The sequence below is a fragment of the Giraffa tippelskirchi genome, chromosome 5 (assembly GCF_054371585.1).
Source record: "Giraffa tippelskirchi isolate mGirTip1 chromosome 5, T2T-mGirTip1v1.2.pri, whole genome shotgun sequence".
Classification (NCBI taxonomy): domain Eukaryota; kingdom Metazoa; phylum Chordata; class Mammalia; order Artiodactyla; family Giraffidae; genus Giraffa; species Giraffa tippelskirchi.
The window spans coordinates 58,477,513-58,502,912 of NC_137279.1; the positions used below are offsets into that span (position 1 = coordinate 58,477,513).

A 25,400-nucleotide genomic window follows, 5' to 3' on the forward strand; every position below is an offset into this window, starting at 1 on the left:
GAAGTGAGACTAGTGAGGAATAGAATGGCTCAGCCTTAACTTCCTTATTCCAAGGGAGGCTCCCTAGGTCAGCTTCAATCTCTTTCAAACATCCCCGTCTGACTTTGAAGACAGAGCACCACCCCCTCCATCTCTGAAGCTGGGCAGTGGCCCTTTTTGTTTTCACGTGCTGAAAATAAAGTGTTCACATGAGCTCATTTACAGAGAGTGGAGTTGGCAGTCTTATCAGGAGAAGAGAAAGGAGCTCTGAAGATGAAAAGCTCTTGTGGTGACAGAAGTCTTTATTACTTTGGGCAGTAATGGAATGCAGTGTATACAGGGTAAAGTGACGGCTACCTAGAGCATTTAGGGAAAACCAGAGCAGTAATCGTGTTTTATGTTGTTCCTCATCTGACTTTCTCAGTGAGCCAGTTGACCCCGGGGATGGGGCTTGTACGGGTTGGAAGCAATGTAAGAATGTGTGTTCTTCTCCAGAGGAAACAGAGCTGTGGGTAATCCCTGATTGCTCTCTGAATTGGCTTTGGGGCAGCGTGCAGTCAAAATAATGCATATGAAATGTAGAAATAAACCTTTGGCTTTGCCCTGTGCTACTAAAATATGTAACTTGTTACAGTTTCTTTTTTTTTTCTTTTAATGTTCTCCCATGTTCCTACCAAAATTCTGCAGAGAAGAGATGTCACTGATGCTTTGTATAATTGTTTTCATAATCTGGCATTGCAGAAAATAAAATCTCCCCTTGGATCCCATCTGCAGTGTAAACTCATCCCTTTGAGGCAGTGTAAGCAGAAACTCAGCATTCTAAGAAATCAGAAGTTGGGGGAAAACAGTCAGGAATGCCCTCAGCTTTTTCACTGAGTTACACCTGAATGGATGGCTAATTAGGCTCTCTCAAAATTTATTTGTCTCAAGAAATAGAGGAAAGGTACAAAAAGCATAATAGAAATGAAATCTGTGCTATACCCTTCCCAAGAAATTGACATTTTATGCATTTGACATTTGATAGTAGCAGTTTATCTTTTAAATTATTTGAAACTTAGTTTTCTGAAATAATTTAAACAGGTTTTTACTGTACATACTTCTCCACAAATTTCCAGAATTTATTTTTATCAAGTGAAAAGATAAAATAAGGCCAATTATGATTGATTATGTTGGACTTTAGCAGTTGTACCTAATCGGGGTTTCCTGTTTCTATGTGTATCGTGGCCCTGTCATTTTTGAGCTAACCTGAGTTCCTAAAGTAATGAGAGCTGAGTGCCATGTGAATTTTGGACATCAAGTAAGCCTTCCCATGTAATAGTATCAGCTTTGAAAAATAAAAATGTTTTCTATCATTAGACATTGTTTATTATGCTCCATACTGGTTTGTTCTAATCATACTAGCTTTTTCATTTCAAACATTTGCCTAGAGACCAGTGTCCCTCTCATCTTTCTTAGAAAGAGAGAAGATAGATTTCTCACTCTCACACAAGCACTTGCAAGATTTTACCTTGAGGAGTTTATGGAAACATCACCGCTAGCCATAGCCTACTCTCTGCAGCTCCGATCAAGTGGTTGCCTATTATGCTGTGACAGATGCTAAAAATGCCCCAGGTCTCAAAATAGCTGCTCTACCAAGATACTACTGAGTCCTGAAATTCCACCAATGATGACTGTTTTTTTTTTTTTCGCCTGCCTTGCAAATGTTTCCTTACATGCTATGTTCTTCTTTCCTGGGAAAGACGTGGATGAAGGCCATAGAGAATGAATATTTACTGAGTGTCTGCTGTGTGCCTGGAGAAGGCAATGGCACCCCACTCCAGTACTCTTGCCTGGAAAATCCCACGGATGGAGGAGCCTGGTAGGCTACAGTCCACGGGGTCGCTAAGAGTCGGACATGACTGAGCGACTTCACTTTCACTTTTCCCTTTCATGCACTGGAGAAGGAAATGGCAACCCACTCCAGTATTCTTGCCTGGAGAATCCCAGCGACGGCGGAGCCTGGTGGGCTGCCGTCTATGGGGTCGCACAGAGTCGGACACGACTGATGCGACTTAGCAGCAGCAGCAGCAGCTGTGTGCCTGGTACTGTGTAAGGCCTTTTAGAGATGCTGTTTTCCTAATTCCTCGGTCTAGCTATGCAGGAGAGGGAACAAAAGATACTCAAAGGTGTTCATGAATTGTGAAAAGATCACACAGTGAAAAAGAGATAGAGCTGTGATTCAAGCTGAAAGCAGTCATTTTTTCCACTCCACTTTCTTGTGAAATGAGTGATTAGCTTTCATTAGTTGGTTCCAGGATGCTGAACACTCTGGTCAGATGGTGGGATGGAGGGAGAGGACCAGTCTTGACAGGTGGGAGTGATGGAAGATAGTTTGCCAAGTCTTCCCTCTCGATTGAATGTTTGGCCAAATAACAGGACTGATGGAACCATTGAGCAAATAGATTTTCGAGGACATTTTGCTATTCTCAAAATATTCTTACTTAAAAGAGTACTCAGATGGGGGTAAGTAATATTGCTGTCCCCAAAAGACATTAATTTCTAGGTAGAAAATTGAAAACCTAAACATTTAAAGGATAGTAAAATGTATTTGTAATGCACATGTGAATACTAACAATGGCTGGCATGTCTTGTACTGGAGACTCATCTCATTTTGTCACCATGTGTCTGCAAGGTATATACTGGTTTCATACCCATTCTACACATAAGCAAGCTGAGGCCCTAAAGAGATGAAGATCACATATCTGGGAAGTGATGCAGCTGGGGTTTGATCCAGTTTCATAACTTTAAAGTCACAATGCCACCGCCATGAAATGCTTCCTCAGGGCTTCCCTGGTGACTCAGTGGTAAAGAATCTGCCTGTGCAGGAGACACAAGATACACAGGTTCAATCCCTCGGTCAGGAAGATCCCCTGGAAAAGGAAATGGTAAGCCACTCTGGTATTCTTGCCTGGAAAATTGCGTGGACAGAGGAGCCTGGCAGGCTACAGTCCATGAGGATGTAAAGAGTTGGACAGGACTTGACGACTAAGCATGCACGCACACACACACCAGTTTTAAGAGATTTTCCTTGTGTTTCAGGATGCAAACTCCTAGTAAGATTCAGTCGGTGTGAGTAGAATAAATCCTAGAATTACTCCCTGGTAATTTATTCAAACTTATCCATAGATACTTTTGATTTCAAATCTGTGCACTCTATCGAATGACTTTAGATAATTTACTAACTTTATTGAAATGTACCATGTGGTTGACTTATAATTAGTTGGCTTTTTAGAGGAATAATTAAAATGCAGATAGTTATTTACAATTGGCCATTATCAGCATTCAGTCTACCAGGCAGTGCTTGGCCTGGTTGTCATAGGTGTTCCCCTTTAAAAAGACAAGGTTGGGGCATGGGGGAGGGTCAGTGTCAGTGTTGGAATTGTCTTTTAATGTTTTTCAAACAATGGGCCTATATTTCCATTTAATTAAAACAGTAAAGTTGGGCCTCAGATATATGAAATTCACCAACAACCATAATTGATTTTGTTCATTTTTTTTTCTTTCCACTTTTTAAAAAAAATCACAACAATAAAGGACTGTCCATTTTAGTTAAAAAGCTAAGCAACAATGGAAAAGAAGATAAATGAGTATAGCCTTCCCTAATTAATTGAGATGGCATAGTGACTGTTATTCATTCGGATTGAGCAATCTGAACAATACCAGCTTATTTCAGTGGCAGTTCTTTGTTTAAATGACTTCTTTTTTTTTATAATACTGGATGCAGACAGTTCCTTGTATGTAAGGAAGGCAGCCATGTGGTACTCATGTAAGTGTGCTAACTGTGATCCACAACCTTGTAATGGATTGAATCTGCCTCAGTTTCCTCATTTGTAAAATGGGAAAGCACAATACTTATCTCTTAGAGTAGATATGAGAATCCAGTGAGGTAAGGTCGATGAAGTGCTTCATGAACCAAAAAGCAGCACACAGATTCCCATGGTCTCAATGACCCTCCTCAGGTTTGACAATTTCCTGGAAAGGCCCATGTAACTCAGAAAGGAACTGCACTTATTATTTTTGGGTTCTTATAAAGAATATACTCAAAGAACAGTGAATGGGAAATAGGCATAGAGTCAGGGATGGGCAGGGTTTCAGAGCTTCTATCCCTTCTCTGAATGCTCTGTCCTCCCAGCACCATGATATTTACCAGCTTGGAAGCTCTCCAGACTGTCCCATTTTGGGGGTATTTTGTGGAGATTTCCACTAAATAATCACAACTGATTGACTTATTGGCCATTGGCAACTTATTCAGTCTCTAGCCACTATCTGCTCTCTGGAAGTTGTGTGTAGGGGTGTGGGGTTGAAAGTTCCAAATTTCTAATCAAGGTTTGGCCTTCCTGACCAAGAGCCCCCATCCTGAAGCTGTCAAGGGGCTCATAAATTGTCTCATGGGCACCAAAGTGACTCCTATCGAGCTTATTTATCACTCAGACAGTTCTGATGATTTTAGGAGCTGTGTCTCAGGAATGGGGACAAAGATGCAATTTCTTTCTATGATACCACAGTAGTTGTTTGAGTGTTTGTGTAAACAGAGCATCACCATACCGCATGGTCTTGGTCATGTGTCAATAAAGCTGAAGCTTTAGAAAGTCAGTTGTTAATAAAGCATCATAGACTTAAGGGACAAAAAAGGGACATGTGCTATATCATCCACCCCTAGTTACTGAATACGAGTCTGATGGAGATGCTGTCTGTGGCCTGTACTCTCTTGGGTAAAATGAAGTTGGGTTTTTAGTTCTCCTGTTACTCTTCCATGCTCCCCAATGAGGGATCAGACAATACTGTTTCTATTTAAAGGCTTGAAATCACAAGGTAATATTCAGTCTTGGATTTTCATCATTAGAACCACTTCTACTGCCCTCTGCTTTCATTTTCTCCAAAAATCTATAACAGGATCTTTAGCCCAGAAAACATATCGATGAACTTTGTAAGTGAGGCACAGTTTTACCTGGTGTAAGATTGAAGGAGTCTTTACTTCCTTACTCCAGAGAGGAGAATAGCTAGTTTCAGCTCCTTTTTATGGGTTTATCCAAACTCTTTTGCCCATCCCTAACATAAACAACATCCAAATCAGTGTGGATTATATAGTTCTTTAAGTTCATAACCTTCAGAGTACTCTAGAGTGATATTTCATGTGCGATTGGGGTTTGGAGGGATTTAATTTAAAAAATAGCAGAAATAGAAAAATTAATCCAGTCCCTTGGACCTTAGAACTGTTGGTAGCATAGAGCTCTGTGGTTTTTCTAAAAGATGTACGATTGTTAAAATTCTTACAATTTAATTGTATTGGTATTTACTCCTTTGACTCTGATCTGCTCTTTTTTTTTCCACAGTGTGTTAAAGAAAATGCAAAGATACATTACAATTCAAACACTAAACACATCCACACACACATCTACACAGACACAAATAGAGCAGTACAATAGGATATAATAATTTCCCTTCCCTTTGGATATGATGCGTTATATTAGTCATGCTGTTAATAATGACTGCCTTTAGGAGAGTTTTGGTTTGAGAAGAATCTGTGATACTGCATATATTTTCATCTACTGGGTGTTCTGTGTTCAGTTGCTTCAGTCATGTCTGACTCTTTGAGACCTATGGACTGTAGCCCACCAGGCTCCTCTGTCCGTGGGATTCTTCAGTCAAGAATCCAGGAGTGGGTTGCCATGCCCTCCTCCAGGGGAATCTTCCCAACCCAAGAATTAAACCCATATCTTCGGCATCTCGTGCATTGCAGGCAGGTTCTTTACCCACTGAGCCACCTGGGAAGCCCATATTTTCATCAAAGTTGATTTAAAAATATCTTGAAGACTACATTCACACTTTGTTTAAGATACTCAGTTTTATCATAACTTACAGTAACATTGACATGTGTTCCTTAAGTTGATATTATATAATTTCTTCGGTTTTACTATCCCCATTCATTTTGCTAAGCTTGTAGGAATCCCACCTCCTAATGGTTTGTTCTCCCTCAATTAATATAGTACAATAGCCAGCAGTTTCCCCCCTCCTACTTTTGAAATCACCATTCCTAGTTGCCTTCATCTCATTTCACTTATTGTTTCTTCACCGTATTTTTGAGAAGTTTCCAAGATTGGTCCTAGCCCTTCCATTTTACTTTCTGAAAAGCAAATCTTCAGTTATATTTTTACATGTCTGCATTGGGGCTCAAGTTTACAACACCAGTTCTGAGTTCTGACTTGAATTTCAGTTTTGAGTTCTATGTGCTATACCTTGGATTTCCCCAAATCATCTCAAGTCTTACAGGCAGAACACCGTACTTCTTATTTTTATTTTGAAACCTATTCCTCTTCTGGTTCCCCCATTTTGGCCAAGAGCACTGTTTTTTCCTTTGGGATCCAGATTTTGGCTCTTCTTTGACCCTGTCTTCTCTTCCCCTGCCACATTGTCAGTCATGAACTTGCCCTTCTCTTTGTTCCCATTGCCTGTAAGGTCTCAGAAAAGGACCCAGGAAATACTCAAAATGTCTGTTTGGGGGGAAGGGGCTGGGAAGAGCAATGGGTATATTATCTGCTATTCTCTATTTTTACTTTTTCTATTTTTAAATTTTTTTTAATAAATTTATTGAGTTTTGGAAAATGAAGATTATATATAATACACACACACACACACACACACACACACACACTCACAGTAGTTTAAGGAGCACTTGGAATTAGAAAAATAAATCCGAGATCTTGATCACAAGTTGCTTATCTCCTCTGACTACAAATTGGAAATATCAATCCTATGTTTATAGCACTGTTAGGAATTAGATGAGATGATATCCATGAAAGTGCTTTGTAGACATTAATAATTCACTTGGGTGTTTTTGCTTACTGTATTCCATAGTCTTTGAGGTAGAGTTGATTGATGTATTTGAAATGTCTGGAATATAACGGGGGGTTATATTAAATTAAATTTATAATTTAATTTAAAAATTAAAATTGTAGTTATTTATTTCTATTTTATATAAGGCAATGCCAAAGTTAAATCATAATAATTATTAACAGAAATGAACCTCATTGCCTGGTTTTGTTTGTTGTTTGATGTGTGAGTTCCTTGCTTTCAGGTCTTCATATATTAAAAGGTTACAGAAGAAATCGTAGCCTAAGAAGATGAGAGAGATAACAGCAGTATAATTTGCATGTTTGCTAAACTCACAAAGTACTGATTTTACATTCTAAAATCCCTAATCATGAGCAAACATCAATCAAATTAAACCATTAGTGACTGCGAAGTTGCTTCAGTAACCTACAACTCTTTGCAATCCTGTGGACCGAAACCCGCCAGGCTCCTCTGTCTATGGGATTCTCTAGGGAAGAATACTGGAGTGGATTGCCATGCCCTCCTCCAGGGTATCTTCCCGACCCAGGGATCGAACCCGTGTCTCTTACATCTCTTGCATTGTCAGGAGGGTTCTTTGCCACTAGCACCACCTGGGAAGACCCCATTAGATTGAAAGTAAAGACAAAATCACAGATATAATCCACTGATGTGTTGATATTGGTTCGGATGAATTGATGATAGAGCATTTGCCAGGAAGAAGACAGGTAAACATAGCATGCCCACAAAGATGGGGAAGAATTCGCACAACTATCTGTGATACTTTGCATATTCATTTCATATGTGTACTGTTGCTGCTAAAATGGGATTTTACTCTATTCAGAATTCATGCAGTTTCAGAAAATGTTTAATGTAGAATTTGGATTAATGACTCAGTGTAACCTTTCTAAATAGAGTCGTGCTTAGGAAGTGGACACACCTCAGCAATAGCATACTACTTGCGTGCACACTAATTATCATGTACAATGTTCATAGCAAGCCTGCAGGCTATCCCTGCTTTAAACAGGTTGATTACTAAGGGGGAGACACTGTGCTTTTTACTTACTCCATAATGGTTTCCTCTCATATTCCTTTTCTTTTGTCTCTTTCCAAGTAGTTTTATTCAAAATGATGAGTTCTGTTTTGAAACTCTAAACATAGATGCTTTTGTAAGAGCAGAAAGGGAAGCAAGCCTTCTCTGGTGACAATTATTGTCCTTATTTTTTTTATTTATTCATTTTTGGGTTAATTTAGTCTGGCTAAAATTACATACATATTCATGTTTCTTAATAAGAACAAAGCTTTTCCTCTTGGTTATTTTCCATAAATTTGTCCTCATGAGCAATTTGATAGACATGTACTTTAACTATTAGAATGAAAGTCCATAGTGAATCCATGGAACTTGGTTTCAGATCTATAATTCATTAACTCCTTGCCCAAAGGTCTAAATGCTTCTTCATCAGATTACAGTAAAATTGCTACTGTTTTCTTTTAAAATTTTGGAGGGGGCATATTGCAATTGAGGTGTAGATTGTCATTAGAATTTCTGAATATAATTTCATTTTGGTCCAAAGCATTGATTTGAAGCATAATTGTAGATTATGGAATTAGATATAATTTTCCAAAATGATTTTCTTGCTTAGAATTCCAGAGGATGTCTATCTAAATTTTCATAGTAAAAATATAGTTATTTTATTTCCATTGCCAGTATACTATTTATATGAGATTTATAATACCTCATCTATATTGAAGTATCAATAAATAATATGGTAGTATTTTTTAAAACATTAATAATCATATGTGTATTGTTTGGACAGCATATATAGAAATTATATGTAGGATAAAATATCTCATATGTTGCAACAGTGCTAACAAAGGAAGCTTTGGAAAACCCAAAGTTACTTCAGCTATTAGATTTCTTGGACAAGTAGAAGTTGACATATAGATTTTTATGGTTTAACTTAACAGTTGTATCATTATTAGGTGTTGTATTTTAAAAATAACACATCCTTCTGGGCTGCTATCTATGGGGTCGCACAGAGTTGGACACGACTGAGGTGTCTTAGAAGCAGCAGCTAATGGCCAAAGTTAATGTACCTCTTAACTTTACCATTAATTGTCTTTAAAAGAAAACACTGATTATTGGTTTTCAAAACCACAGCTATTTCATTTGTGGCAAAAATATCTTTTGAAGTTCTTCTTTTCAAAATGTTTTAAAAGCAAACTTTATTCAAGAATCTTGAAAGATTGTGCTGAAATTTGTTTTGGTAAAGAAGCTGAAACCCAGGTAGCTTCAGAAATTATACTTATGCCAGATAGGAAAAGTAGAAAAGTTGGACAGATTTGAATTTTCAGTTTTAGAAATTGTTAATGTGGTTCTGAATTATCCGTTGTATATATTCATATTTCACTATATGAAAAGTGGAATACTGTTACTGGAATTTCTTGAAAAAGGTGAAAACTTTTAAAATATAAAATAGCTTTATTTTTATGTATGTTCATTGAATTCAGACATTGGATTGATAAAATGTATGTAATTGATCTTATATTTCTATTTATGTTGCATTATCTGATAGCAACGTATTATGGTGATACTTTTAAAATTGTGCACAACTGTTCACAGACATCTATTTTGATATTATTTGAAGTAATTAACATCCCACTTGTGAAAATATATTTTGTTTTCCTCAAAAATCAGATTCCCTCCCTCATTTTTTTTCAGGGACTATTTTAGAATTTATTCCTCCTTTGTTTTGTACTTAATTAACTCCTTGATTTCAAGAAAAATTTTACAGCATTGTATTCCACATCCAGATACTTTGTTTTGTTAAATAGGCAACAGATGATTCAAATATGGGGATAGTACAGTGTTTGGTGTAATCCTATGTTAACGACTTCACAAAAAATTCAGAACACATTAACACGTTTACTAAATGAGGCAGTATAGATTCACAAGAGTCCATGCCACATTTTTAATTTTCCCATTTTCTCTAAGTGTACCTCAGTCTTGAAAAAGAAAATCTATACTAACTATCAGGGAAACAGAAAACCAAGCATTCTTTTCTGTAGATGATTTCTTTTTACCTTCATACAAGGTCTCTTCTGTATCTTAACTTTTAAAATTTATCTCAATTTGAGACTGAATACATGTTGATAGATAAATGAACTGTCATTTTATTAGAACCAATAACTAAAATAATTCCTGTTATATTTCTTTTCATTCTTGTTACCAGTGAACATTTATTCAGTGTGTTTGATACCATGAGATCTTTCAAGTATTCAGCTGGTCTTAAAACAGCTCCATGATATGCAGATATTCTTGAATTATATCCCCAGCAGTAAAAACTACATCATATTATGGACAGATATGCAGAGAATTACTGAGCTGAGCTCTGTTTTTTGCATTTTAATACTGAACAGTACTTTTGCTGTTACTTTTGTAAATAGCAAGTAAAACACATGAAGTGATGTTAACATTTTTAAGATATACAAATTTTTATCAGAGCTGGAAAGTTATTTGAAATTTGGGAAATCATTTCAGTAATAGCCAAGCAAGGAATGCTCAGAAAAGCTTATGTTTTTCCCGTTTATAGCATGTTTTTAACAACAAGTTACATTAATTTACAGAACATATCAATTATTTTTAAAAAAGATCTGACCAGTCCTAAATATACACACATACATGTGTGTGTGTGTGTGTGTGTGTGTGTGTGTGACCAGTCCTAAATATACACACATACATGTGTGTGTGTGTGTGTGTGTGTGTGTGTGTGTGTGTGTGTGTGTGTGTGTATGGGCTTCCCTGGTGGCTCATTGATAAAGAATCTCCCTACCAATACAGAAGACACGCTTTCAATCCCTGGGTCAGGAAGATCCCCTGGAGATGGAAATGACAACCCACTCCAGAATCTTTGCCTGGAGAATCCCATGGACAGAAGAACCTGGCAGGCTGCAGTCCATGGGGTTGCAAAAGAGTCAGACATGACTGAGCAACTGAGCATGCATGTATGTGTATATATATACACATACATATATATGTGTGTGTGTGTATGAATATAGTACATATAAAATTAAATCGGGTAGCCAGATGAGAGAAGTAGGAAGAAGGAGAATGACTTTGCTGTGGTTCCCCACCCCCACCCAAAATCACATAAAGTCTTTGTCTATATTGACTATCTCCTTAGGATTTGGCTAAAGGCATGAGGAAACCAATATATATGGCTATCTAAAAATTTTTTTGTAATCTAAGTGGTGTAGTCTTTTCCAGTCTCAACATGCTGATGGAAATGTTATTATGACATTTAAGTGTGTTCTTGGGCTTTTTTGGTGGCCCAGTTGCTACACTTTCTTGACCTGCCATGTCTTGACTTGAGTTCAGTTTCAAGGTCTTCCGTTTCCTTGGCCATTATGGACCCTGCGTACTAAAGAGGGAAGCCAAGAAGCCCTTGTGGATAGTGGGCAGGAGGTGGTGGTGGTGGTCATGCTACCCAGTAACAGCCTTCTTGATTATTAGGGCACTTGGATGACAACTTGCAGGGGATTCCTATCCAGTTCTCTTGATGGCAGCAAAGATGAGATGCTTGTTAAAGTGAGTTTCTGAAATATGAAGAGTTAGAGGAAGCCCTTACCTCTCTGTCAGAGGCTCATGTTGCACGAGTGGTTTGGTAATGATGAGAATCATGGAATAACCATTTCATTCAGCAGGTGTACAGATTTGACTTCCCTCTGTTATGAATAAGTTTATATTTTAATTCATCCTGACTTCAGTGATATATTACTGCTGGTTGTCCAGTGTGTGTCATGATCTGTTTAAAGACTCACTTCTTCCCTCCATGTATTTTTAAAGAGTTAATGATTAAGTAATTTTTAGTGCCTTCTTTTAATCATAGAGGTTTTATTTTTTAAACTCTTGAAGCTTTTGAAATTTAGTTTCTTTCCCTTTCGTTTCTCTTACATCTTTGATAGTAACACCGTCTTGGCCATCTCCCACTGACACCCACCCCCTCCAGCTGTCAGTAGCATCTTCTAGTCCATTGTGTTTGGTGATGTACCAAACCAAAGAAATCATAATTAAAACCAAATTCCTACTAGGACAGTTCCAAAAGGTATTCCACGTATCTTACTCTTTTGCACATCGAAGACCTTCTCTTACATATTACACAAAAAGTTAGGGGAGGAAGGGTCTAGGCCAACAGAAGAGCAGTTCTTTGTCAGCTAATTCCCAATGATGATTAATTTGGTGTCATCTTAGTGACAGTCATGACACACCAATTGTATTATAAGAGTTGACTTTGCAGGTTCCAACAGATTTTGCTAGGCAGAAAGATATTCCTTCCTAAAGTCAAGATATTTTGTAAACATGATGGATGAATTTAAGGAAAGCCTTCACTGCCATTTACTATAAACAGCCATGGAGACTTGTGCTTATTTAAGCAAGATTCTTTAAGAGGGCTTATGTGGATCAAAACATGTCAACATTCTTAACTGACAGGTGCTATATGTGGGCATAGATGATTCACTTTTTACTCTTGTTTGAAATGATTTCTAATGAGAATCCTTATATTTTATACATTATTATACCTACAACCCTACTAGATAGCATTTTTTTAATTTTATTTTTTTATTGAAGTCTAATTGATTTATAGTGTTGTGTTAGTTTCAGGTATACAACAGTGATTCAGTTATGCACATAAGTATATATTTCCATTGGAGAAGGAAATGGCAACCCACTCCAGTATTCTTGCCTGGAGAATCCCAGGGATGGCGGAGCCTGGTGGGCTGCCGTCTATGGGGTCGCACAGAGTCGGACACGACTGAAGCGACTTAGCAGCAGCAGCAGCAGCATGCAGGTGCTGTGAGAATTCAATGAATTGATCTGTGAGAAGGCAATGGCAACCCACTCCAGTACTCTTGCCTGGAAAATCCCATGGACAGAGGAGCCTGGTAGGCTGCAGTCCATGGGGTCGCTAAGAGTCAGACACGACTGAGCGACTTCACTTTCACTTTTCACTTTCATGCACTGGAGAAGGCAATGGCAACCCACTCCAGTATTCTTGCCTGGAGAATCCCAGGGACGGCGGAGCCTGGTGGGCTGCCATCTATGGGGTCACACAGAGTCGGACACGACTGAAGCGACTTAGCAGCATATATTTCCATGTGTATGTATATATATATATATATTCTTTTTCAGATTATTTTCCCTTATAGATTATTATAAAATATTGAGTAGAGTTCCCTGTGTTACACAGTAGGTTGTTGTTAGTTCTGTATTTTATGTACAGTAGTGTGTGTATGTTAATCCCAAACTCCTAATTTCTCCCTCTACTTCCTTTCCTCTTTGGTAACCATGAATTTGTTTTCTGCGCCTGTGGATAATAGCATTTTTCAATTAGAATTTCAAAATATAGCCTATCAAACAACTTAAGCAATTAAGTTATACTCATATATAAGGAAGGCCTAAATAAAATATCTAAATAGCTACCAACTTATAATATGATCAGTTTAATCAGCCAGCTGTCAGAGTTGACTTCTATCAGGGAACTTCTAACAAATGGCCCCTGTGTTAAAGAAGATAAACCAAAGACTATAATTCGGCATCCTGAGGGCCATTGATTAGCTAAAACTTGGTGTGAACATATAATCATTGGGTAATTTTATGTAAAGATCCAGACTGCTGGCTTCTTTTGGAATTGGAAACTGATAATGCTGGCCTTCCATTTGGAAGTGCCTAGACCCCCACACGGCAACATCACAGGGGTGCTGGGAGGGACTGTGTACATGGTGGGACCAGTGGTCTCTGGGTCACCACAGTACGTCCTCCTTATTTTTTTTTAAACACACGGTCTGTTTCACTTACTCAGTTTACATCCAGAGTCCTTGTAGTTGTTTGAATTTGCAACTCCCGATATAAACATCAATATGAACTCATGTAACATGGGGTTTTCTTTGAATGGAAAAATCTTGCAAATAAATTATTGCCACAGAATCATTAGACCTGCCAGATCATTATCAAGAAAGTAAAGAAATGGAACCATATATTATTGATTTAGAATTTGTGTGTATTTATCTATTTCTATGTAGGGATTCCCAGGTGGCTAAGTGGTAAAGAATCCACCTGCAATGCAGGAGATGCAAGAGACGCAGATTTGATCCCTGGGTCGGGAAGATCCCCTGGAGAAGGAAATGGCAACTTATTCCGTATTCTTGCTGGGAAATCCCATGGAGAGAGGAGCCTGGTGGGCTACATTCCATGGAGTCGCAAAGAATCAAACTCCACCGAGCAAGCACACACACATCTATTTCTCTATGTATTTATGTATATATGTATATATACATGATATATAACTATAATTTCTGTGTGTATATATACGTGTGTCTGTGTGTGTTAGTCATTCAGTTGTGTTCAGTTCTTTCCGACCGCGTGGACTGTAGCCTGCCAGGCTCCTCTGTCCACGGAATTTTCCAGGCAAGAATACTGGAGTGGATTGCCATTCCCTTCTCCAAGGGATCTTCTCAACCCAGAGATCAAACCTGGGTCTCTTGCATTGCAGGCAAACTCTTTACTGACTGAGCCACCAGGGAAGCCCTAAAAGGGTGACTATAGATGTTTAGATGAAACATTACTCATTGTAGCATATTTACTGAAACCTGATCCTATTTAGCCAAATGCCTTTTTATTTTGAAACTCCAGATGAAATTCAGTTAAGTACTAGAATAGGTATTAGCTGCTCATTGGTTGTTTTCATAATCTCCATTATTAGGTCATATTGTCCTCTCCTTAGCATAATCTAGTCTCTGTGTAGTACAGTGCTCACAAATCTGAAGCTGTTTCTAATTTTCCATTCTTCAGTCTGCACAGGCATATGCAACAGGCATTGATCTTTTCCTAATGCAGTAATAAGCTAGAAGCGCTTTTCAAACACGGGCACTTTATTTGCTGTATTATTGTCAAGAACAAAAGGAAATGCATTTGGCCAAGGTCAGTGAAAGGGGAAGGCTGAGGCCTGTGCCAGAAAAGCTTCTGCTCTTCTGGTTCGTTAATGCTATCCATTTGGCTCTGGTCTTCCTGATTTAAGATATGAAGTATGTTGACGTTTCCCACTGCCAAGGCAGTTGTTGTACTCTGAATCTGTGGGTCAATTCCATCTTTTTAAGTATACCATTTCATTCACAGAGTCTTAGAACTGGAAGAGAGCTTAACACGTGATCACATTCATTCATCTGCTTCCAGACTAGAAAGCAATAAAAATGTCTCGGAAAGAGAATGGTTTTCTTCATTTATCAAATTTCCCAAGTGTAGGGACCTTGGCCTTTCTTGCTCAATATTTGGAATCTAAATATAATTCTTATGAGTTAATTTTTCTTAATATTTATCTGAGGTTTTCCCAGTAAATCAAATGCTGTTTCCTCTTATATTACAAGGATGAATATTGAAAAATTCAATTTAGATGCCCTCCCTTTCAACAGAAGCCTTCCCAGATGGCGCTAGTGGTAAAGAACCCACCTGCGGATGCAGGAGACATAAGAGGAATGGGGTCAGTCCCTGGATCAGGCAGATCCCCTGGAGGAGGGCATGACAACCCCCTCCAGTGTTCTTGCCTGGAGAATCCCACAGACAGAGGAGCCTGGCAGGCTACAGCCCACAGGGTCAAAAAGAGTTGGACATGACTGAAGTGACTTAAAATGCACGCACATTCCTTTCAACAACTCTCTCTTTTTTTAATTGCTTCATGCTGTTTTGCACTGTCAAGCTTTCTGTACCATTCTAAAGTTACAATATATTAGTTAGGAAAGACATGATAAATAAGAATTACTGAGAGAAATGACAAGAGGTCCATATCTTTCTGTGTTTACATTCCAGGTTTAGAAATATCAAAAGAAAAACAATTAAAAAAAAAAAAGACCCTGATTAGTACGTGGCTATAAAGCATGTTGTAAATTTTATTCACTTAGTATTTTTGAGTGTTTTCTATGTGACATATACTACAAGGGCAATGAGAGAGCAACATGCTATTAAAATGTACATCAAAATCATCTGGCTGTATTTTGATCCTTTGAAGCTGTTTTAATTAGAGTGTCATTTCTCACCATGACCTCACTCAACTTTTTGATGAAATTATGAACATACATAATAGATAAAATATTTATAAGTTTGAGTTTAACCTAGATTGTGTTTTTAAAAATATAGAGAAATGGGGTTTCCCTGATGGCCCAGTGGTTAAGACTCCAAATTCCCAATGCAGGGGGCCGAGGTTCAATCCCTGGTGAGGGAACTAGATCCCACATGCCTCAACTAAAGGGATTCCGCAGTGGTTCAGCGGGTAAAGAATCTGTCTGCAATGCAGGGGACACAAGAGATGCATGTTCTATCCCTGGGTCAGGAAGACCCCCCAGAGAAGGAAATGGCAACCCACTCCAGTGTTCTTGCCTGGGGAACCCCACGGACAGAGAGGAGCCTGGCGGGCTACAGTCCATGGAGTTGCAAAGAGTCGGACCCAACAGAGCAACTAAACATGCATACCACCACTAAAGATACAGCATGCTGCAACTAAGACCCAGCACAGCCAAATAAATTTAAAGACATAAAATATAAAGATACAGAGTGAACCTGTTGACAGGAAAGAGTAAGAAAATGTGTTTTGGAATACTGCAAGGAGATTTTCATGGGAAATTCTGCTGCGGTCCATGTGAGGCAGTGACACTTGGACGCTTAACTCCCAACATATAGCCTTGAGCTGCCTATGCCTAGAAAAGCCTGTTCTTCATTTCTTGGCACCTTTAGGATTTCAAGATTCTTCCTGGCCTTGTGGGCCATTCTGGGTATTCTGGCAGTACCTCCAGCTAGCCCCTCCTATAACAACTACACACAGGGAAGTCTTTCAGGAAATTTATGAGCTGGTACGGATACAGGCTTTCCTCAGCCAAGACCCACTGTATTTGGCATCTGGAAATATCATTGGTGTTTTCTGTCTTTTTTTTTTTTTTTACACACTCTTCACACATCCTAATATAAGAACAAAAGTACAGCCCATGGACCTCACCCTGCCACTGCACTTTAAATGAACAATTTTCTTACTAGCCTCAGAGTAAGCACTTTCTTCATTATTTTTTTCCTTGACTGAAAGTCTTGATATGTTTATATTTGTATTTGCTTATGCATCACTCTCCCCTAAATCTTTTACATTCATTAAGTATGAATCCGGAATAGCACCTGCTTAAAACTTCAATTCCCAAAATGCTAACAGAAGTGTGTCAGTGAACATTTGGTTTAAAAAGATTTTTTTTAAATGTCTTTTCATACATGTATTATCTATAGCAATTCAAACTGAATTTATAGTTATCTTGCTAAAACTAGGTAGAAGGAAGATACTAAAAATATTCCAGAGATCAAAGGATGATAAATGGAAATTAATTGTACAGGAAACATGACTTATTTAGTGTGTCTGTTATTGATAGTATTTTCATATTTGTCTTTATTTAATTTTAGTGAATATATCACTTATGTATAAGTGCTTTTTTATTATCACTGCCACTCATGATTATTCTACCCTAGTTTTTCTCATGAGGTCTTAAATTCCTCAATAGTCTAATTTGTCAACTTTAGGGGAGGAAAACTGAATTCTAATCGGTTTGAAAATGTGCTCACATAAACCATGTGTCCTTGTGGACCCAGGCAGCTGGAAGTGTATTCTAAATCCACCATGCCATCTTCTCCATGTCTGTACTTCTGCAAGACTTAGACCATTCTCTCATACTCTCTCTTGGTTTTCTTTCCTTTTTCTCCATTAATTTTCCTCACAAATTAACAGCATAGTTGGCAGATGAATGGGGGTTAGTGATGGTACATAGATTTGGATGAGAAGCATATGAGAAACTATCGTATTTTTAAATTTCATATTAGATGTTGAATCAATCCAATGTAGAGTATCTCTCTTATCTCCCTCCTTTTGAAAAATTTTATTGAAGTATAGTTGATTTCCAGTGTTATATTACTTTGTATTATACAGCAAAATTACGCAGTTATATATATGTATGTTATATATATTGTTCAGTTATATGTATGTGTATGTATGTTATCTTCCCTGGTGGCTCAGTCGGTAAAGAATCCACCTGACATTCAGGAGGCCACTTGCAAAGCAGGCAATCCGGGTTTAATCCCTGGGTCGGGAAGATCCCCTGGAGGAGGAAATGGCAACCCACTCCAGTATTCTTACCTGGGAAATTCTATGGACAGAGGAGTCTCGTAGGCTAGTCTGGTAGTCATGGGGTTGCAGGAGACAAACATGACTTATTGACTAAACCACCATATATGTATGTTATGTGTGTATATATGTGTGTGTGTGTGTGTGTATTTATATGTGTGTGTGTATATATATATAGTTCCCTGTGCTATACAATAGGACCTTGTTATCTAGTCTATACGTAATAGTTTACATCTGCTGCCCCTAAACTCCCATTCCTTCTCTCCTACGCTTCCCATGCCCTTTAGAAGCCACAATTCTGTTCTTTATGTCTGTGAGTCGTTTCTGTTTCATATATAAATTCATTTGTGTCATGTTTAGATTCCACATAAAAGTGATATCATATGGTATTTGTCGTTCTCTTTCTGACTTATTTCACTTCGTATGACAGTCTTTAAACCCATCCAGGTTGCTTCAAATGGCATTATTTCATCCTTTCTTATGGCCGAGTCTTTTTTTAAATTTTTTTCATTTCTTCTTGTTTTAGTCCATTTGGGGTGCTATACCAGGATACCATAGACTGGGTGGCTTATAAAGAAGACAAACATATTTCTCGCATTTCCAAAGGCTGAGAAGTCCAAGATCAAGGCCCTGCCAGATTCAGCATTCAGTGAGGTTTTCCTGAGAGCTCTCTGGGCATGTGGGACCTTAGTTTGCTGACTAGGGATCTAACCCTAACCCACTGAGAGGCGGAGTCTTAACCACTAAGACCACCAGGAAAGTCCCCTGAAACCTTTTTTATAAGGGCACTAATCCCATCATGAGGGCTACACCTTCATGATCTAATGACCCCAAAGGCCTCACTTCCAGACACTATCACGTGGGAGATTCAGTTTCAACATATGAATTTTGGGGAGGGGGGAACAAACATTCAGCCCATGGCACTTCTTGTTTACACCACTGAAAACCTACAGTACGGCCAGTGAACTCCACTGTGCACCTCTCTATTTGAATATTATGCAGTGACTATGGTTCTCATTCCAGCTACTTGAATACCAGCTTAATTTCATATTTAATTCTTTTTTACAGGGTGCTGAATCTTGCATAAATTTTCTTTGTGCTTCTGTTTACACACAGAATCCCCATAGAGTCCTGTGTATTGTTATTACTATTATTACTCTTTTAAACTTATTGCTACCAATATCATAAGAAATGTCACATGGTCGCAAGAAAATGTCTCACTGATACGAAATTTGGGTGTGTATACATTAAATTATATTAACATTTGATCTCTACTGAACTGATTTTTTTCCTATGTATTTTATGTTTTAGGTGTAATTCTTTTTCACACGACCCAGGCATATGTTCTTTCTGCTAGCTTTACTTTATATCCAATCTCAATTTTGCCAGATCACAGCAGTGGAAAAATATTAAGCATCATGTGTCACTTTGGTATCTTATAGTTGGCTCTTGGAATTTCTGCTTGAGCCTGGGTCAGGAAGATCCTCTGGAGGAGGAAATGGCAACCCATTCCAGAGTTCTTGCTGGGAGAATCCTATGGACAGAGAAGCCTGGCAGGCTACAGCCTGTGGGGTCTCAAAGAGTCAGACATAGCTGAAGCAATTTAACTTGCAGCCTGCCCTGGTAAAGCATTTTTATTATTTTTGCTGCGTTCCTAACAAATTGGCCAGGGCTTCAAGTTGTCCCCACTAAAGTCACCAAGTGAAAAGTGAAAATGTTGGTCACTCGGTCCTGTCCAACTCTTTGAGACCTCATGGACTGCAGCCCACCAGCTCCTCTGTCAATGGGATTCTCCAGGCAGGAATACTGGAGTGGGTAGCCATTCCCTTCTCTAGAGAATCTTCCCAACCTAGGGATCTGCATTGCAGGCAGATTCATTACAGTCAGCTTCTCTTTTGAGCTTCATAAACTCTACCTTGGTTGCCCATGAGATCTAGAATCACACATACAAAAAGCAAATGACCTCCCGACTTACCACCATCTTTCTCTGTCACTCATTTATTTTTTTCTCTCACAGCCTGTATTCTCTTTGAAATCCATGTCTGGTTTTTTGGTCTCCAATGACTTCCTCTCCATTGAATGAAACACAGTGACTATGGCTCTCAACCTGCAACTTGTAAACCAGCTTGGTTGATTTCATATTTAATTCATTTTTACAGGGCATTGAATTTTGCATAAATAATATTTGTGCTTCTGTTTACAGAGCATCCCCATGGGGTACTGTGCACTGTTATTACTGTTATTATTGTGTTAAACTTATTGCTGCCAGTGTCAAATTTAATTGTGAATTAGTAGAATCACTTTTCTTGATGGTGATGTGCAACCACATTTCATGTCTTTACCCGCTAATTCACAACTTTATTCACAGGAGAAGGCAATTTTAAAAAGGATAAAAGGAAGAGTCACTAGTATTAAATAGTAACCAGACAACATAGAGTCTAGATAGGTTTAAGCCGCCATAATATCTCTTTGAATAGTTTATGAAATTTTTAACAGGCCAAAAAGAAAGAAAGGGAAGATTTTCTTTTTTTTTCCTTAAAGGCAGTCTCTATGTTTAAGCAAATGCAAGGCAAGCATGCTCGCTCTCTTCCTCTCTGACATCAAGCAAAGTAAGAAATAGTGCCTTTTGAATAGGAGATTTCCTTTAATTACGTTGGGGAAGTAATAATGGTAGGTATTGCATGTTTAATGTAATGTTCTGGATGTCCCTTTTTCTTTCCCTTTTTTTTTTCCTCCCTGCACACCACCTCATCTTGAGCAGAAATAAAAGGTTCAAGGCTTGTCAGCATCAGTTTATAGATAGCTGTTTAAAAATAATGAGATATTGGGTTTTGTAAGGCTCAGGGCCGTTCTTGCCAGACTCATTTATTTCCATTCACCTTTTGTCAGAATTGCAGACAGAAGACATTCAATTAAAACTTGTCACCTGTTGCAGATGACCTAATTTGTACTTGTATGTGTCATAGATTAGGGCTCCATGCTTCAGATGAAGCACCTTGGGCCCCTGGTGGAAACACATTTTCCCTACAAAGTATTTTGTAAACTATGACTATTTCAGCTTTCTGTGACTTTGATTTCAGCTATCACCCAGATTATAAATTTAGCACAGATGCCTCAGAGCCAGCTAAGAGCAGTGAATCGCATCCTGAAAAAAAAAAAAGGAGGAGGGACTTCTTTGTGGCTATGTCCTAGGCGCAGAAATCTCCAAATGTATTTTGGTTGCAGTTTCAATCTGCAACAGAGGGAAGCCTCTGTAATTTCCTATGCAAGGCTCACATGTTTAATAGTCCAGATAGCTATCAGGAGACCAAAACGAAAGACTTCCCCTTGCTAATTGTTAATTCATCTGTAGAGCAAGGAAGCTTTAATGTGAGTCATGGCTTTTATCTCTTTTAGTGACTGAGGACTCAGTTAAAAAGAAAAAAAAAGCCACTTAATGGATATGCATTTTCTCTCCTTGTGTGATTTTCCCCTTTTATTTCAGCAGATCTTATAATGTTTTCACATTGTTGTTGTTCAGCCGCTAAGTCGTGTCTCACTCTTTGCAACCCCATGGACTGCAGCACACCAGACTTCCCTTTCACTGTCTCCCAGAGTTGGCTCAAATTCATGTCCATTGACTTGGTGATGCCAGTCAACCATCGCATCCTCTGTCGCCCCCTTCTCCTCCTGCCCTCAATCTTTCCCAGCATCAGGGTCTTTCCAATGAGTCAGCTCTTATCAGGTGGCCAAAGTATTGGACATGCACCCAAGCAATTTCCAAAGTTGCTGAATTGTTGCAGTGATATTTCAGCATGCTGCTGCTGCTGCTGCTGCTAAGTCGCTTCAGTCGTGTCCGACTCTGTGCGACCCTATAGATGGCAGCCCACTAGGCTCCGCCGTCCCTAGGATTCTCCAGGTAAGAACACTGGAGTGGGTTGCCATTTCCTTCTCCAGTGCATGAAAGGGAAAAGTGAAAGTGAAGTCGCTCAGTCATGTCCGACTCTTAGCGACCCCATGGGCTGCAGGCTACCAGGCTCCTCCGTCCATGGGGTTTTCCAGGCAAGAGTACTGGAGTGGGGTGCCATTGCCTTCTCCGATTCCAGCATAAGTAAATGTAAATGTAACCATTGGTCGGGGAGTGTAGCTGAAAAGCCACCATCTGGGTCTCCTTCTAAACTGCAAAACTCAGCCAGAGTGTTGCTTTTCCTCCATGGCCCTGGCCAAACAGTCCTTGTCTTATTTCACTGTTTTAAAGAGGAACAGGGAGCAAGGAAATAAATATCTCTGGGTCCCTACCTCAATAGAAAAGCAGAGTGACTGAATCTATTTATCATTTTTGATTTACGGTCACATAGCTATAAACTCGGAGAAGGCGATGGCACCCCACTCCAGTATTCTTGCCTGGAGAATCCCATGGACGGAGGAACCTGGTAGGTTGCAGTCCATGGGGTCACTAAGAGTCGGACACGACTGAGCGACTTCACTTTCACTTTTCACTTTCATGCATTGGAGAGGGAAATGGCAACCCACTCCAGTGTTCTTGCCTGGAGAATCCCAGGGAGAGAGGATCCTGGCGGGCTGCCATCTGTGGGGTCGCACAGAGTCGGACATGACTGAAGCGACTTTGCAGCAGCAGCAGCAGCTATAAACTTCTATGTGAAGATGCTTTATAGAGTCATAGATGCAAAATGCCTAGCCCTTTTGTGTGTGCATGCATGCTAAGTCACTTAAGTTGTATCTGACTCTGGGACCTCATGGACTGTAGCCCGCCAGTCTCCTCTGTCCATGCGATCTCTAGGCAAGAACACTGGAATGGGTTGCCATGCCCTCCTCCAGGGAATCTTCCCAACCTAGGAATCAAACTTGTGTCTCTTCCATCGCCTGCATTGGCAGGCGGATTCTTTACCAGTGGGACCACCTGGGAAGCCCCCGCCCTTCAGTGGGGCTGCTTATTCATCATTCTGCCCCACTGTGTACACACACTTCCGTCAGGAGGCAAGTATTGTTTACCACAACAATTGGGCTTTATCTGCCTGTGCTTCTGCTTTTGAAGTATATATTAATACCTCATGTTCTTTTCCAAGGGCTTCCCATGTGTCTCTAGTGGTAAAGAACCTGCCTGCCAATGCAGGAGATAGAAGAGATGCGGATTCCTGGGTTGGGAAGATCCCCTGGAAGAGGGCATGGCAACGCACTCCAGTATTCTTGCCTGGAGAATCCCGTGAATAAAGGAGCCTGCTGGGCTACAGTCCATGGGGCTGCAAAGAGTCCAATACAACTGAAGGGACTGAGCACACACACTCTTGTCCAAAAATAGAATTTGATGACAGAGAAGCAGTATAAACAGAGTGCTTGAGAACGTGAGTTCTGCAGCCATGGTCCCCAGCTGCCACTCCTGACTCAGCCTCTTCTCAATTCCAGTTTTCTCATTTGTAAAATGGGATAAGAATAGCACCTGCCTCATAGGGTTGCTATAAGTATCTAGTGTGTCCATGTACATAAAACAGTTAACCCATTGCCTGGAATGGAAGAAGCTCTCATAACCCATAGATGTTTTGGTTGATTCCAAGACATTTCATACAGAGACTGAGTCATTCCATTAGAAATGAAGACACTGCTTGGTAGGGAGATAGGGGTATCAGGAGTCAAAAAACTACTGAAGTAGGAAGAAAGGAACTACATCATGAAGCCATGTTGAGCAGCGTTGCTGTCTATTTTGAGAAGGGGCAGCAATTGTAAGACGATAACTAAGGTTTGGCATATTTTATTGTCTCTCACGATCCTCAGTACTTTAATACGATTAGATTCTTGCTGGAGTTTGTGTGTCAATATACAAATAAGTTTCACTCACCTTTTACTGTGGTGCCTATAAATACACCCAGCTACTTTAGGTAAAACTGGTACTCTCTGTAAGGATGCTGTTCTGAAGGAGAACCCCATCGAAGGCTGCCACTAAAATTCTCTCTGCTGTGTTTTGCTGCTGCTGACTTACCTTTTCTTCTTTCCTGCAGTCCTGCAAAGGGATTTTCCCTACCCTCTGTCTACGATGGTTCCCTCACAGAAATCTCAGACAAATTCAAGGGCACCTCTAGGTATTTATTTTTCTGACTGTAAGGAACCACGTTTCCTTCCACAGCAAAGGGAGCTGCAGTATCAGGAGACATAGTAGAAGAGAAAGTTCCCACTCTCTTCACCTTATTGCTTCGTAAGTTTTATCAGTACTTTCCCATCTGTTTCCCATCCTCTATTGCAAGTCCTGTTCGGTAACATTTAAATAATCCAGCTATTTATTTAGGAGTCATTAAAGTCACTAATCTTCTAAAAAATAATTTCACTCTCTTTTTAAAGATTATCATTACTGTAATATGACTCTGTATCTTAAGTATTCCATGGGTCTGTGTAATTAATGTTTTGTTTTGTTCTTTTTAGCAAATGTTTGTTAGAGAACAGTATTATGAAAACCTTGTCTTTGATTTAGCCAAATAGGCTAGGGTTGCCTTGTAGAATTATCTGAAAAGAACTTTTATTGTCCTATGAAATGCCTCTGACTTGTGCTATTAAAAAATGTGGAAAATACTTTTGACTTTGGACTATATAATATTGTAAAAATTTGCATTTGGGCATAAAATGTAGACTTAAAATGAGCTGACCTAAGAAGGCCTTGTGCTGAACTGTTTCACTTCTTTTGGCGTTTATTTGCCTCACAGCATATTTTTTTTCCTTCTTGCCCTATTCTCGCTTTCTCAATTTTGTAAATTCTGACAGTGTATGAGATTTGTGATTCCCTTGTGGCAATGCAGGCACATGCAGAATTTGAAAGAAGAAGCAATGTGCAGCGTTCTCTTTAGTCAGTAATGCCAACTATTAAAATCTTTTATTTTTTAAAAAAGGATAATGGCAGTCTCCGCATGAATAGGAAGTCCAGTTGCCTTAATTAACTTCACATCCTGTCAAACATTGAACATTGTGGATATCTTATTTCCTGAGAGAAATCTTTTTTTTAAACTTTTTCAAAACTGGTTTACAAGTGAAGTCCCAACAAAAATTGTTTGTATTTAAAATTGTAAAGATGTAGAGGGGCAGGCTTTGCCATTGGCAGTGGAAATATTTGGATTAGATTGATGTTAGTTTATGGCAAATCAGGATTTTCCTGGTCCAGATCGTAAATATGGTTGTCTTTCTTTGTTTCTGCTGAAATAGTTTAAGACTTTTAAATGAAATGCATTAGGTTAATTGAATAATTATCAGTTCTCTACTTAACTTTGTATTATGTGTTTATAGCTAAATTCAAAGAAAGCATTTTTCTTTTTGATAGAATTTGGGTTAGTTTCTATACCTATTCTAAAATAATCTCTAAGAGATATTATTAGT

The 25,400-nt window shown here is 39.0% G+C and overlaps 1 protein-coding gene across 16 annotated transcripts in view; it reads left to right on the top strand.

Moving 5' to 3' along the window:
• The window catches only part of ESRRG (estrogen related receptor gamma), a 682,819-nt gene that overhangs the window by 585,133 nt on the left and 72,286 nt on the right, over nucleotides 1-25,400 (top strand). Inside the window, exon 1 of one of the 16 annotated variants that reach the window (XM_081484984.1) lies at nucleotides 14,626-14,824. The exons of the other annotated variants lie outside the window; for them this stretch is intronic. The gene's annotated coding sequence lies outside the window, so the exon portion shown is untranslated. Of the gene's footprint in view, nucleotides 1-14,625; nucleotides 14,825-25,400 lie in introns of those variants that run through there. 16 annotated transcript variants of the gene reach the window in all.